The sequence below is a fragment of the Salvelinus namaycush genome, chromosome 1, assembly GCF_016432855.1.
Source record: "Salvelinus namaycush isolate Seneca chromosome 1, SaNama_1.0, whole genome shotgun sequence".
NCBI classification, from domain to species: Eukaryota; Metazoa; Chordata; class Actinopteri; order Salmoniformes; family Salmonidae; genus Salvelinus; species Salvelinus namaycush.
The window spans coordinates 47,698,495-47,714,479 of NC_052307.1; the positions used below are offsets into that span (position 1 = coordinate 47,698,495).

Here is a 15,985-nt window from a genome sequence, read left to right on the forward strand (position 1 = left end):
TAGATTCGGGCTAGTGACATTACGGTTTGTTGCTCCTAGTTCACTGTGTTAGTCAGACTCAGTTAGCTACCACCAGAGGTGGAACCAAGTCATTGTTTTACAAGTCACAAGTAAGTCTCAAGTCTTAGCACTCAAGTCCCAAGTCAAGACAGGCAAGTCCGAGTCAAGTCTCAAGTCAAGACCGTCAAGTATCAAGTCAAGTCTCAAGTCCTAAACTTTAAATTTTGAGTCCTAAACAAGTCATAATGTGCTCTTCACCAAGTGTAATACCATTCCATATTTAACAAGAGTAATAGTATATTAAATTTACGCAAATCATGAATGCTTTAAAATATATATATATTTATTACTTTCCAAATAAACTTTATATTTCCATGGATATACATGGGTAGCCATGAGAAAGAAACATCAATATGACAACAAAAACAAAATATTGTAGTGCTCTCTCTCTCTCCGGATATACTCTAGACACCTAAAACAATCCTGCCATAAAGTTAATCATTTATTTAAAGGTACATCAAAACAACTGATACTGAACTTCAAGTAGGCCTACAATTTGAACACTGGCCTGAATGTCTGAAAAAAAATACAGATCCCAAAGATGGGAGATAAAACTTGAACATGGAGACTACATGTGTGTGTGTAATGCATAAACAGTAAAAATGTTTCTCTTATCTCAGATAAAGACCAAATTCGATAAAAGTCTGTCAGTCATTTGTGCACGATGAGGCCGCAGTATGATGCCACCATGGCTGAAGACACGCTCCACCGGAGCACTGGAGGCAGGCACTGCCAAGACCCTGATGGCCACTCAGGTCAGTGAAGGAAGAGCCTTCCTGTTCATTGCCCAGAACAAGAGGGCATTCTATCCTTCGCATATGTCAAGGTAGTGACTTAGCTGTAGTGCTGGAGTGGTCCCAACAGCTTTCTTCTGCCTCTTACAGTATGCTGCAAACAGCCCTTCTTCTTGTCCAAGACTACGTTCCTCTCACTCTTCCTCATCAACAAGAGGCACAGCTTGCTCAGTCCCTGTAGCATCTTGCAGAATCAGTTCTGGCAAAACATGTAAAAGCATAGCAGAAACAAAAAGGCCAGTATTAGAGTATTGGTGATGCAGTGGGTTAAACTGAAAAAATATTATTGGATTAAATTATGAGAAAAAGTTACATTAAACTCAATAATATTTACCTTTCACTCTTTGTGCCAACTCCTCCTTGACCTCCTCCTTGACCAGCACATGGTGCTCCACCCACATCAGAGAAAATTCCGGATCCAAGGCAGCTGCATTGAGGTGACTGGATCTGAAAAGGGGGCAGTGATTCCATCTTGTGTCCTGGCCATTTTCACATTGATGAAGATTCCAAGAAATCTTTTGTTCAGGGATGCCTGGAGACTTCTGACCAGGCCGCTCAGGAAATGGACTTGAGGCTTCCGCTGCTCCAGGTGGTGATTCAGGGACAGAACCGAGGGAACAACAGAACTGATTGTGACTATCTTCTCCCCTTGTGTCATACTGTATCTGTTGCTTCTCCAAATGGCTTCAGGATGTCCACCAACTCCTTCAACTTATTCCACTCCCGTACTGTGAACAACAACTCCTTGTGCCCAGCCTTTTGTAGAACATGACTGAGCTTAAGATGATCACATTGGGTAACTGCCTTCACTTGTCTCAGTGTTGAGTTCCATCTTGTGTTGACAGCAGAAGGGATGCCTCTTTCCCCAAATTCAGCCTCAAACACCTCTTTGAATGTTGTGCTTGTATGTAGCAGTGAGCTGATTTTTGATAGCTTTGAAAGAGAAGGAGTCATCACTTTTGTTTCTTTCCATCTCCCACCACCAGCTGGAGAGTGTGGGCAAAACACTGCAAGCTCTGTTTTTTGCAATAGCAGCATCCACTGTTTGCTGGTCTTCCAGGGTTAGGTCATTCCAGAGCTCTGGGTCATCAAGGTGATCTTCATCATGTACTTCATCTTCTTGTTCAATGGGGAATCACACCGTGAATGCTTTTCTCATGTTGGCAGCATTGTCACTAATGATATAGTCCAATTTATCTTTAATGTTGTACTCACCACATATGGCCTCAAATTGCTCACAGATTCTTTCGGCTGTGTGTGGGCCTTTGAAGTGGTCACAGGCCAAGAGATTGGACTTGAGCCTTATCCTCTCTCCATCTTTCTCCATACAGTGCACAGTGACACCAAGGAAGCCCCTCATCTTTCGGTCGGACCAAATGTCCACTGTGACTGAAACATGGTCTGTCTTGCTCAACTGAGTTTTCAGTTTTGAACGTCTCTCTGTAGCGAGGTTCTCTATTTTTGATGCCAATGTTCTACGACACACTGGGCTGTACTTACTGTCAACCACTGGCAGAAAGTGTCTATTGTGGAAAACAAGAGTTTTCGTCAGAGGCAAGTTGCAATCGATAACCAGGTCGGACAGTATTGCATTGTTGATAGCTTTCTGCTGTGGATGATTCATGGGTCTCCATGAACTGTGAGATTGGAGACTGTTGTGGTTCACTTGTGACACTTTTGTTCATCTGGTATTGTTCAAATCTGTAAGCATATAAAAAAAATAATTGAGCGGGGCAGTAGCACAATCTTGCCTGGTCTCAATCTTGGGTGCAAAGATCAGGTTCCCGCACTGGCTGACTGTGTGGAGGCTCATTGATTTAACGTTATGTTAGCCTACATGCTATACTAGCAAAGTTATATATAGCTGTCGGCTATATTAGCCACGACTTACCGTTCTTTGTGTAGCTTCAAATGTCGAACAAAGTTGAAAGTTGTTATGCCTCCATCTGTAATTGTCTTCCCACACGTTTTGCAAGTTGCAATCCATTTTTTGTTGACTACAGCGTAGTCTGTATATCCGAAAATAATAATTTGGGGTATCATCTTTCCAATGGTTCAATCTGAATTCACCCGCCGACCTCAAGTCAGGTCGAGGACCAACGAACTCCAAGCACCAATTCCTTTAAAGAAAAATGACACTAGATGTAAACATACACACACGAACAACAATTTACAGATGCACACAAACAACGACTACATCTCCTCTGCCCAGACCGAAATGCTCACACCCCCATCCCTAGCGCCTGCATTCATGTTTTCCACATGGCCTTAAATTGTACCAATTTATGTTTTACTAAATCACTATGTTATTTAATAAATCATTAGATTTTTCCATTGTGTTAATGATGGCAGATTGATGGATTTCCAAGTTTTTAGTATATGTTTTTTGAAGATGAGTGATGAGAAGAGAATCGTCCAGCCTATTGGGTATCTCACTACCAGTGGCGACTTTAGCATGTAAATCTTGGTGGGATGCATGCCAGCAAAGCCACTACACAACACAACACTAACAAATACATTCATTTCAGTATAACGGTGACAAACGGTGCCCACAAACGGCCCACATAAAGCTGTCCCAACAGCAGTCCCAACATCTTACCACTGCTACACCTGGCTATCAGCGAAGCCTCGTCTGGCAGCGAAACAGTTAATTCAACCTAATTTACTGCCTTTTAAAAAAACATAGCTGATATGGCTGACTTGCTTAAACAAATGTGGTTTCAAATGACAATTGAGATGTACAAACTATGACATAAGGGGACGACGAGCGGATAAAAGGCAATCGTAACTTCGATTAAGACATTATTAATGAGCGAGCTAGGACGGACATAGTCAATATAACTATTTGTTTAGCACTTTTGAAATGTACAGCGACAGAATTTAGAATATGGGCCGTTCTTACAGTATTCTCCCTGTACACCAAGTCAGAACCGTAGGATAAATAAAAAAGGCATATGAGCAGACAATTAAATCTCTTACAATATTTGATTATGAAATTTCTCTAAAACAGGCTATAGGCTACACGTGCACAAACAAGTCAGAACAGTAGGCTAAATTATGAGGGGAAAATGGTGAGGCACATGGGCTACTAACAGCTAACTACCCAACATACACTTAGCATTACTTTCTTAGCTACAGTATACATATCTCCCTGGCATATTACATAATTTATGCAGCAGCATACAATACATTTACGGACTCACCTTGTTGTGCTGTCCTCACTTGAACAGGAAGGTGGTGCGGCGGATCCTTTGTGGGCAGATTTTGTCATCAACCTTTGTCATCAATATCTGGCATTCTCTGGATTTATGGAGCTTTCAAGACAACTGGAAATTTGGAAAAAAACAAGGTCGAATCATGAAGTTAGTGATCTTCAGGTCGGAGCTCTAGAAAGAGGACGAGGTCCTGACTTGAAATTCCGTGTTGGATGACCGTTCAAATTGTATTTTCCCAGTTGGAGCTTGTATTTTCTGATTTCCCAGTTGTCTTGAACTCACTGAAGTCTGAGATTTCCTAGTTCTGAGTTTCCAGTTGTTTTGAGAGAGGCAGAAGTCATGCTGGATTGACAGCATGGCCAATGTTGAACGTTTATCCTTTTAAGCTTGGAAAAAAGACCCTCTACCCTACATGAAGGGTCGCCACTGGGAGTTGTCATGGAAATTCTAATTAATGTGGAGAGACTTTGTCATTTCTTCAAACAATCAACCTTTATTTAATAAGAATTGCAATAATGCAGCTGGTCAGCCCTCCACTCTGAGGTGGAAGGCCGAGAGCTCAAATGACACTAGAAATGCAGGAACCTTATATAGTCAGGCTGTCTTATGCAAACATATACAAAACACATGATATTGGAATGTGTATGTGTGTGGAGAAACAGGACTAAACTGGGATAAAAGGTACAGAATTTTGTTGTCTCGTCCTGTAGCAACTGCTGGTTATTCTAATCTTCTACTGAGGACAAAGGACAATAGGTGTCAGAGCAACATCTTTATCACTGGCAGTATGCGCCTTTTGCTGTCTGCCCAGATGATAGATTGTTTCACGTCCACACACACAATCATGAATCTTTCACCCAGCAACAAGCTAATACCAGGACAACATCTTTATCACTCGTGCCCAGGATACAACACTTTGCTCTGTTTTCAGTAGATTAAGAGTAATCAGTTCATTCTCTTCTGACTAACAGGAAACCATTGGTCGCTCTGGTCAGCTCTTGGCTGTGGGCCCAGATCAGACAATGGGAACCTACTTCTCTAGGTAGGTTCCTATACTACACACACAAGACAAGTTAAAACAGGCCTATACTAATGCACACACATTTATCTTATATGATCTAGCTTCTTTAACAATATCAAAATTACTGCCTAAGCAACTAAGCTTAAGAAAAGATATTCTAGTATACAAGCATCAGTAAGGTTTAACAGAAATTTCCCTTATAGAGTACCTATTTCTTTGTTAACCGCTCAACAAAGAATAGACGCATGTGCGCACTCCCTCAAATCGTTTGGATAAAATATGTTTCTTTAGACCTGTCTAAGATAAATAATGGATTCATTGTGAAGGTGTGGGCTATATTACATGGATTTATTAGACTTTTTAAAATGTAGATGTTCCTGCGTCAGTGTCTTGTAGGCTATGTGTAAATCATGTCACATTAAACATTACTTTTCTGTCCTTGCATTTATGGCAGTGTAAGTTGTCATTATATCAATCAATCAATCAATCAAATGTATTTATAAAGCCCTTCTTACATCAGCTGATGTCTCAAAGTGCTGTACAGAAACCCAGCCTAAAACCCCAAATAGCAAGCAATGCAGGTGTAGCAGCACGATGGCTAGGAAAAACTCCCTAGAAAGGACAGAACCTAGGAAGAAATCTAGGGAGGAACCAAGCTATGAGGGGTGGCCAGTTCTCTTCTGGCTGAGCCAGGTGGAGATTATAACATAACATGGCCAAGATGTTCAAACATTCATAGATGACCAGCAGGGTCAAATAATAATAATCACAGTGGTTGTAGAGGGTGCAACAGGTCAGCACCTCAGGGATAAATGTCAGTTGGCTTTTCATCGCCGATCATTCAGAGTATTTCTACCGCTCCTGCTGTCTCTAGCATGTGATAACTGCACCAATTAGTATCACTTTGATTGGGGTATTTCTTTAACAATATCTATCCATTGTGTCACAGTCTTTTTGTAGCCATTTCCTAGTGATAGCCTTTTTACTGGCTGCCAGTAGGACCTTCAACAGGTACTTTTCTATTGTGTAAATGATCAGTTATTTCACCCAAATACAAATAAATGTATGTTTGTTCTATGTCAAATCCCATTATTTTTCCAACGATAGATCTTATTTCTCCCCAGAAAAATGTTGATTGCGGGGCAGGACCAAAAGATATGAGAGTGATCCACCCTTGATAGCCTGCATTCTCTCCAACAAGGGTGTTGGGAGCCATTTTGGTTTGATTTCAGTTTAGGTGTTATGAAGAAACGTATAACATTCTTCCAACAGAATTCTCTCCAAGACCTTGAGTTGGTGGAGCTTAGTTGAGTCTCAAATATGTTCAACCATGTTTCATCAGTTATTTCAATGTTAAGTTCCTCAATGTTAAGTTCCTGTTTAATATAGTTTATAGTTTGTGGGGCTGTCATGGGCTAGCTACCCATGTTGGCAGTCTCCGACGCTGTTTCAGTATGTTGGAGACACCCGCTAAGTGCTACTGAAAGTCAACAAAGGAACTTACCCCTAGAGCCTGCGAGAGCTGGGGCACAAGATGGCTCAACGACTGATCACACGGCTACGGACCCAGGAACGGAAACGACTACGAGTAGGAACACAGCTCATGAGACAACCATAACAGCAGCAGGACACACACTTCAGGTGTGCAGCTGTGGTTGGGAGAGAGTAACATCGGCAAGGGGGTTAAGGATCCATCAAGAGAGGAAAAGGTGCTTGGGAGAGCAGAGACAGGGACCTTGCATTGACCAGTACTTCTTACGAAGCAGCCAGTCAAATCAGTCGAATGAAGCACAGCGACGGGACGCAAACCAAAGTTCGCAGAGCATCAGCACCCCTGTAACGGAGGAGGATAACACAAGCACAGAAATGCCGGTGGATGAACTCACCCAACCACTGAGACCTCTAAAAGAGGAAAAGATCAAAGGGCACAGACTGAGTGTGAAGTGGCCCAAAGCTGTTGAAAAGAGAGAGTGGGAAACAATCAACAACGACCTGACAAAAATCTTGGAGCAACAGGTAGGAACAGCAGAGAAAAAGCTTGAAAGGATGGGAGACATTATCTACCACTACGGAGAAGAGCGCTTTGGAGTAAACAAAAGGAGAAGTGGCAAGACACCACCCGCGCCAGCCAAATCTAGGAGGCAGCAAGAGATCGAGATACTTGTCAGAGAGAGAAGGCAGCTGAGAAAGCAGTGGAAGAAGGCCTCTGATGCAGAGAGAGAAGGTCTCATGCTACTCCAAGCAGACATCAAATGTCGGCTGGCAACCTTGTGAAGAGCGGCAAACTTAAGGAAACTTCGTAGGAAGAAGGAACACTCAAGAACACGGTTCTATAAAAAACCCTTTAAGTTTGTCAAAGACCTCTTCGCAAAGGAAAAGTGCGGAATCCTAAACTCCAAAGCCAGAACTGGAAGAACATCTGGAAAAGGTCCACCAGGACACGAAAAGGCATGAGCAGATAATCATCCCACATGACATCCCACCTATTCAATCACCAGAATTCAATCTGGACACTGACCCTCCAAAATGGAAGGAAGTAGAGAACGTTGTCCGACGAGCAAGAGCGGCCTCGGCTCCTGGGCCTAATGGAATACCATACAAGCTCTACAAGAACGCCCCGGATGTTCTACGCTTTCTTTGGAGGCTCATGGGGATAGTGTGGCAGAAGGAAATAATACCAAAGGCATGGCGAAGGGCTGGTGGTGTGCTAATCCCGAAAGAGAAGGATGCGACAGACATCAGTCAATTCCGACCAATCTCCCTTCTCAACGTCGAAGGGATCTTTTTCAGTATAATAGCACAGAGGCTGTCCACTTACCTGGAAAGGAACAAGTACATTGATACATCTGTACAGAAAGCAGGCATTCCTGGAACATACTAGTATGATTTGGCACCAGATCCAAACAGCTAAGAAGGACAAGAGAGACCTCTATGTCATCTTCCTCGACCTGGCCAATGCCTTTGGCTCAGTTCCCCATGAACTCCTCTGGGAATTTGAAATAGTTGTTTTGTTACTCCCCAAGATTGAGGTGCTCGAGGGTCAATCTCTTATATCTCCCTTAAAAAATAGTTTCAAACTTGTAGGTATCTGTAAAAATATTGTTTATCCAAGCCGTGCTTTTTACTTAGGTCCTGGAAGTTCTTCAGGTCCCCATTCCTTATAATTGTACAAAATGATCTGATGCCTTTCTGCGTCCACTTTTTAAATCTGCTATCTTGAACTGCAGGGATGAAGCTGGGGTCTTATGCGGGCCAACTCAGCAGTTTGACCTCTCTGTCTAAAGGAATTTGCTTAACTACCCTAAACCATGTCTTAAGAGAGAAATTAATCCACTGATTTTGTCTATTGTATATTTCTATTACCATGTCCTACCCAAAACTGACTCTGTCAAAGTCTTTCCATTTGGATTCATATTCTGAATTGCACTAACACACCTGTCACGTTCCTGACCTGTTTTCCTTTGTCTTGTATTTATTTTAGTTGGTCAGGGCGTGAGTTGGGTGGGTTTGTCTATGGTTGATTTTCTATGTTGGGATTTTTGTGTTCGGCCTGGTATGATTCTCAATCAGAGGCAGCTGTCAATCGTTGTCCCTGATTGAGAATCATCAGACTGTTCAGTTTTTCCGTTATAATAAATCATTCATCATGAACACTAACCACTCCGCGTATTGGTCCGATCCTTCTCGCCTCTCCTCGTCCGAGGAGGAGGAATATGACGATAGCCGTTACAACACCAGAGGTCTCAATTGGGTTGACACAAAATAATATTTTAGGTTTGGTAAGGCCATACCCCCACTGTTTCAGATAAACCTTGAAATCCATTTATCCCATTCCCTAAACTGTTTAGGTGGGATTTCTAAGGGCAGTGATTGGAACAAATACAGTAACCTTGACAGGATATTCATTTAGATTGTTTCAATTCTACTACTAAGAAGGAAGTGAATTCCACCTGTCCAGGTCATCATACACTGCTCAAAAAAATAAAGGGAACACTTAAACAACACAATGTAACTCCAAGTGAATCACACTTCTGTGAAATCAAACTGTCCACTTAGGAAGCAACACTGATTGACAATAAATTTCACATGCTGTTGTGCAAATGGAATAGACAAAAGGTGGAAATTATAGGCAATTAGCAAGACACCCCCAAAAATGGAGTGATTCTGCAGGTGGTGACCACAGACCACTTCTCAGTTCCTATGCTTCCTGGCTGATGTTTTGGTCACTTTTGAATGCTGGCGGTGCTCTCACTCTAGTGGTAGCATGAGACGGAGTCTACAACCCACACAAGTGGCTCAGGTAGTGCAGTTCATCCAGGATGGCACATCAATGCGAGCTGTGGCAAAAAGGTTTGCTGTGTCTGTCAGCTTAGTGTCCAGAGCATGGAGGCGCTACCAGGAGACAGGCCAGTACATCAGGAGACGTGGAGGAGGCCGTAGGAGGGCAACAACCCAGCAGCAGGACCGCTACCTCCGCCTTTGTGCAAGGAGGTGCACTGCCAGCACCCTGCAAAATGACCTCCAGCAGGCCACAAATGTGCATGTGTCTGCTCAAACGGTCAGAAACAGACTCCATGAGGGTGGTATGAGGGCCCGACGTCCACAGGTGGGGGTTGTGCTTACAGCCCAACACCGTGCAGGACGTTTGGCATTTGCCAGAGAACACCAAGATTGGCAAATTCGCCACTGGCGCCCTGTGCTCTTCACAGATGAAAGCAGGTTCACACTGAGCACATGAGCACATGTGACAGACATGACCTGAGTCTGGAGACGCCGTGGAGAACGTTCTGCTGCCTGCAACATCCTCCAGCATGACCGGTTTGGCGATGGGTCAGTCATGGTGTGGGGTGTCATTTCTTTGTGGGGCCGCACAGCCCTCCATGTGCTCGCCAGAGGTAGCCTGACTGCCATTAGGTACCGAGATGAGATCCTCAGACCCCTTGTGAGACCATATGCTGACACATGCACATTTGTGGCCTGCTGGAGGTCATTTTGCAGGGCTCTGGCAGTGCACCTCCTTGCACAAAGGCGGAGGTAACGGTCCTGCTGCTGGGTTGTTGCCCTCCTACGGCCTCCTCCACGTCTCCTGATGTACTGGCCTGTCTCCTGGTAGTGCCTCCATGCTCTGGACACTACGCTGACAGACACAGCAAACCTTCTTGCCACAGCTCGCATTGATGTGCCATCCTGGATGAGCTGCACTACCTGAGCCACTTGTGTGGGTTGTAGACTCCGTCTCATGCTACCACTAGAGTGAGAGCACCGCCAGCATTCAAAAGTGACCAAAACATCAGCCAGGAAGCATAGGAACTGAGAAGTGGTCTGTGGTCACCACCTGCAGAATCACTCCATTTTTGGGGGTGTCTTGCTAATTGCCTATAATTTCCACCTTTTGTCTATTCCATTTGCACAACAGCATGTGGAATTTATTGTCAATCAGTGTTGCTTCCTAAGTGGACAGTTTGATTTCACAGAAGTGTGATTCACTTGGAGTTACATTGTGTTGTTTAATTAAGTGTTCCCTTTATTTTTTTGAGCAGTGTATATTTTCTTGTTGATGTGATCGTAATTCATGTCATAAAGTTTGGGTGTATCTTTTGGTAGATTTACTCCAAGATATTTAATGGATAAAGAGGTTCACTGGAACTTATACTTACTCTTCAGCTCTTCCCGTGGGGTATAATTATATACTAGGGCTTGGGTCTTGTGTACGTTAAGCACATACCCTGAATGTGTTCTAAATGTTTGTAAAACATCCATCAATCTAGGTACACTTGAGCCTGAGTCTTTAAGGAATAACAGAACATCATCAGCATACATGCATATCTCATGTTCACTGCTACCACTGCTAGAAATCTTATGTTTCTTATGTTCTCCCGCAGAGTCCAGTTAAAACAGGCCTGAAGTAGAGGTCTTAGTTGCTCTCTGAAGAATTGAACCCTTTTGAAGGGAAGCCAACAGTGCCTGGATATTTATTTGCTTATAGACTAGATATTGCATTATTCATTCATTCAGTAGTTATCTCTGAAGTAAGTCTATCATTTTGCTCTGTCCCAATTGAGGGGAGATCAAGAGTTAAAAAAATGCTTTATTGTCTGGACATCTTCCTTCTCTGGTTGCTTGTACACATTTGTGTTGTATGATTCAAATGCATTCTGTATTTCATCCAATTTGCACGTCATCTTCTTTGTTTTGGGGTCTTTTATTTTCCAAATTGTATTCTGTGCTGTGACGCCCTGATCTGTTTCATCTGTCTTTGTGATTGTCTCAAACCCACTTCCAGGTGTCACCTGTTTTCCTCATTAGTTCCTGGGTACTTATTCCTGTTGTCCCTGTTTGTCTGTTGCCAGTTTGTCTTGTTTTGTCAAGTCAACCAGCTTTTTATTTCCGTGCTCCTGTTGTTTCCTCTTCTATGTTTTTGCTAGTCCTCCCGGTTTTGACCCTTGCCTGCCTTGACTTTGAACCTACCTGCCTGACCATACTGCCTGCCTCCCACCCTGTACCTCCTGGACTCTGACCTTGTTATGATCTTTTGCCTGTCCACGACCATTCTCTTGCCTGCCCCTTGGATTATAATAAATATCAGATACCAAACCATCTGCCTCTCGTGTCTGCATCTGGGTCTCGCCCTGTGCCTTTATATGTGCTTGTTGTTTTCTGAGTCTTCATGCTAGTCATTTTGTTGCCTTTGAGCCTGCTTCATAGTATCGTTGTTTCAGGAACCTGAGCTTTTTCTCTACTTCTTCAGTATAAATCTAGTCAATTTCTTGTTTTACCTTTTGAATCTCTCATAATTTGAGGGTCTTTGTAATGACTATGAGATCGTTCTAAGTTTCCCAATCCTACAATCCTTAAGCCTGTGTCTATCTGCACTGCACATGAAAAAGTAGTCTAACCTGGAGTATTCAGTGTGGCGGGCTGAGTAAAAGGTATATTCCCTATCTGACATGTGGATGTTGCGCCGTACATCAAGCAGTCCTAAATCCTGAAATATCCTATTGATCTTTTTAGAAACCACGCTAATTTTCCTATTTAGATTTTTGCTGTCCAATTTTGAGTTTAAGATCATATTAAAATCCCCTCCACAGATAAGAGTGCCAGACGTTTCTGTGGCAATTAAATCAAACACCTTCCTGTAGAAGACCATGTCACTCCCCGGAGGCGCATATACATTAAATAATGTAACTTCCTTGTTATCCAGTCTACATTTAACTAATATATATCTGCCCTCGTCTTTTATTTCTGATATAAACTCAAAATTAAGTGAATTTGGGATCAAAATTGCAATGCCCCTTCTACCCATTTTATAAGAAGAAAAAAAGGTATTCCTATATCCCATTTTCTTGGGTTTCTTGTGTTCAGGAGGGGAGAAGTGACGAGTTTCCTGCTAGAATAATATGTCAACTCTCTCCCGTTTCATCTTTGCTATTACCTTCTCTTGATGGCACTCACCAGTCCGTTTACATTACCTTAAATTCCCGATGATGCATCGATATAAAACAGCAACAACCTCTGCAACATGTGCTTAACATGTGCCTAAAAAGGAAGAAAAAAAACATTAACAATAAAAAAGTAAACCAAACTAGGAAAATACTTAGCTATTTGGACTCCCATGTTAGAGGACTGTGTCTTGCCTCTGAAATGTGACCCTGTCCGCTGGAGGGGCCCCTTGCTCAGATATGAAAATGCGTGACGCCAATCAAGTTGTTTCACCTACATAAGTGCCTAGGGAGGAGGGGTTAGGTTTTTTTTGTGGCGCATGCCCTAGAGATATCCCTTATTTGGACAGTGGTTAGGGCATTTGACATTGATGCTGGTGGCCTGGGTTTCAGACCCTCTAGGGGAGTCACCCTACTCTCACATTCTTAGCAATATACAGTACGTTGGTAGCCCTGTCCTGCAGTCTAATGACAGGAAGCGCCCTCTAGTGGCCTCATAGAATGTTAATAACCGTTTGACGCGTACAATCACATATTTGTGATCATTGTTGTGGTCCCTGCAGCGTACCATCGCAAATATGTGATTGGAACAGTAGCAACATATGCGTCTAAACAGCATTGTTGTCCGAAAAGCATCTAAACAATGTTTTGTACGGATGGAAAATAAAGGTCTTGAAAAGTATTTATCAATTTCACCTTTTATTGTAAAAGATAAATGCGAACTTCATCATCAAAGCATCACACGGAACACATCCACAGCCAAACTCATTGCATAAAGCAGTCTAAATAACAGGTTGCGCTGACAGAAAACGAAACATAAGTTAGTGACCTAACAGCTAGACTTCTTTACAATGTACCACATCTCTGGTGAGCACAAGGGAGAAATGTAATACTGTTTAGAAAAGAGATACCTGTTAGCTAAGCTAACACCAGCTAAATTCTTTATAATGGCAGCCATGTTTGTTTATGTTTGAAAAGCGAAAACTCCCTAATCCCAGAATGCCATTCACTATAAAACAGAAATAAACAAAGTCAAAGATGGCTGCGCCCTTTGCCCCGAAAAGATCAACTTAGTTTGGCCACTTTTCAGCATATTACAAATCTTCGATGTGCTTGTTACAGTGTATACAAGAATCGGAGCACATGACTTGACAAGTCGTTTACAGTTTTTGACAAATCGCAAAGAAAATAAAATGTTATCATCTCACAGATCATCACCCCAAATACAAAATTGGTGAACACTACCGTCAGTGAAATGTATACGTATCTGGTATGGTGCTGCTGATGGGGCTAGTGAAGAAGGAATCTGTGAGGGACTACTGGACCATTGAGCCCATGCCACAGACCCCTTTTTTCCAAACCCTTTTCTCCCAGGACCGCTTGCTTGTCTTGCTGAGAGCGCTCCACTTTGTGAACAACGCCACTGCCAACCTCACCGACCCTCTTCACAAAATTAGGAATGTCCTGTGCAGCTTGACCAGGGCATTTGGAAGAGTATTTGTGGCTCACAATGACGTTTGCATTGATGAGTCTCTCATGGCTTGGAAAGGGAGGCTTGCATTCTGCCAATATATCCACTCAAAGCGCCACAGATCAAGGTCTTTGTTTTATGTGACTGTCTGACAGGATATGTACACGACCTGATCTACACTGGCACCACCACAGATGTAAGGCATGTTGGCATATCTGGATCAGTGGTGATCACCATGCTGCAGCCTTACCTCAGAAAGGGGCACACTGTATTTGTGGACAACTGGTACAGTAGCCCTACCCTTTTCCAGTACTTTTTGAGGGAGAACACAGGGGCCTGTGGCACAGTGAGATCCAACAGGAAGGATATGGCAATATTCAAAAAGAAATTGAGCAAGGAGGTGGAGTTCCAAACGAATGGGGAGATAAGTCAAATCAAATCAAATTTTATTTGTCACATACACATGGTTAGCAGATGTTAATGCGAGTGTAGCGAAATGATTGACATAAAGTGGCATAGTTTAAAGTAGCTAGTGATACATGTATTACATAAAGATGGCAAGATGCAGTAGATGATATAGAGTACAGTATATACATATACATATGAGATGAGTAATGTAGGGTATGTAAACATTATATTAAGTGGCATTGTTTAAAGTGTCTAGTGATACATTTTTACATAATTTCCATCAATTCCCATTATTAAAGTGGCTGGAGTTGAGTCAGTATGTTGGCAGCGGCCACTAAATGTTAGTGGTGGCTGTTTAACAGTCTGATGGCCTTGAGATAGAAGCTGTTTTTCAGTCTCTCGGTCCCTGCTTTGATGCACCTGTACTGACCTCGCCTTCTGGATGATAGCGGGGTGAACAGGCAGTGGCTCGGGTGGTTGTTGTCCTTGATGATCTTTATGGCCTTCCTGTGACATCGGGTGGTGTAGGTGTCCTGGAGGGCAGGTAGTTTGCCCCCGGTGATGCGTTGTGCAGACCTCACTACCCTCTGGAGAGCCTTACGGTTGTGGGCGGAGCAGTTGCCGTACCAGGCGGTGATACAGCCCGACAGGATGCTCTCGATTGTGCATCTGTAGAAGTTTGTGAGTGCTTTTGGTGACAAGCCAAATTTCTTCAGCCTCCTGAGGTTGAAGAGGCGCTACTGCGCCTTCTTCACAACGCTGTCTGTGTGGGTGGACCACACAGACAGTCGCCGGCTGGGATCAGATCCATTGTACTGGGTGGAAGGCAAAACACAGGATCCGCTTCGGGAGAGTCATATTCCTGGTTGTAACGATGGTGAGTTGACGTTGCTCTTATATTCAGTAGTTCCTCCCAACTGTATGTAATGAAACCTAAGATTACCTGGGGTACCAATGTAAGGAATAACACATAAAAAAACAAAATACTGCATAGTTTCCTAGGAACGCGAAGCGAGGCGGCCATCTCTGTCGGCGCCGGAAGTTCATGCCTATTCAAGATACAGTGTACAATTTGGTCCGATTCCACTTCCTAAGACTTGCACTAGATGTCAACAGTCTTTAGAACCTTGTTTCAGGCTTCTACTGTGAAGGGGGAGCGAATAAGAGCTGTTTGAATCAGGGGTCTGGCAGAATGCCATGAGCTAAGTCACGCGCGCGGCCGTGAGAGCTAGCTGTGTTCCCTTTCATTTCTAAAGACAAAGGAATTGGCCGGTTGGAATATTATTGAAGATTTATGATAAAAACATCCTAAAGATTGAATCTATACATCGTTTGACATGTTTCTACAAACTGTAATGGAACTGTTTTGACTTTTCATCTGGACAAGTGCCTGCACCTTGTGAATTAGGATTTGTGAACTAAATGCGCAAACAAAAAGAAGATATTTGGGCATAATTGATGGACTTTGTCGAACAAAACAAACATTTATTGTGGAACTGGGATTCCTGGGAGTGCATGCCGATGAAGATCATCAAAGGTAAGTGAATATCTATAATGCTATTTCTGACTTCTGTTGA

The 15,985-nt window shown here is 43.0% G+C and overlaps 1 long non-coding RNA gene across 2 annotated transcripts; it reads right to left on the bottom strand.

Moving 5' to 3' along the window:
* Positions 1–376: 376 nt before the first annotated feature.
* LOC120045129 lies at positions 377–12,732 on the bottom strand. Of its 2 annotated transcripts, XR_005476630.1 has the most exons (6): positions 12,560–12,732; positions 4,058–4,180; positions 2,746–2,974; positions 2,070–2,555; positions 1,189–1,970; positions 377–1,053 (listed from the first exon to the last, which is right to left on the bottom strand). It is a non-coding gene; the product is annotated as an uncharacterized LOC120045129 (long non-coding RNA). The 2 variants fall into 2 exon arrangements; XR_005476629.1 differs by having other exon boundaries at positions 1,189–2,555.
* Positions 12,733–15,985: the final 3,253 nt, after the last annotated feature.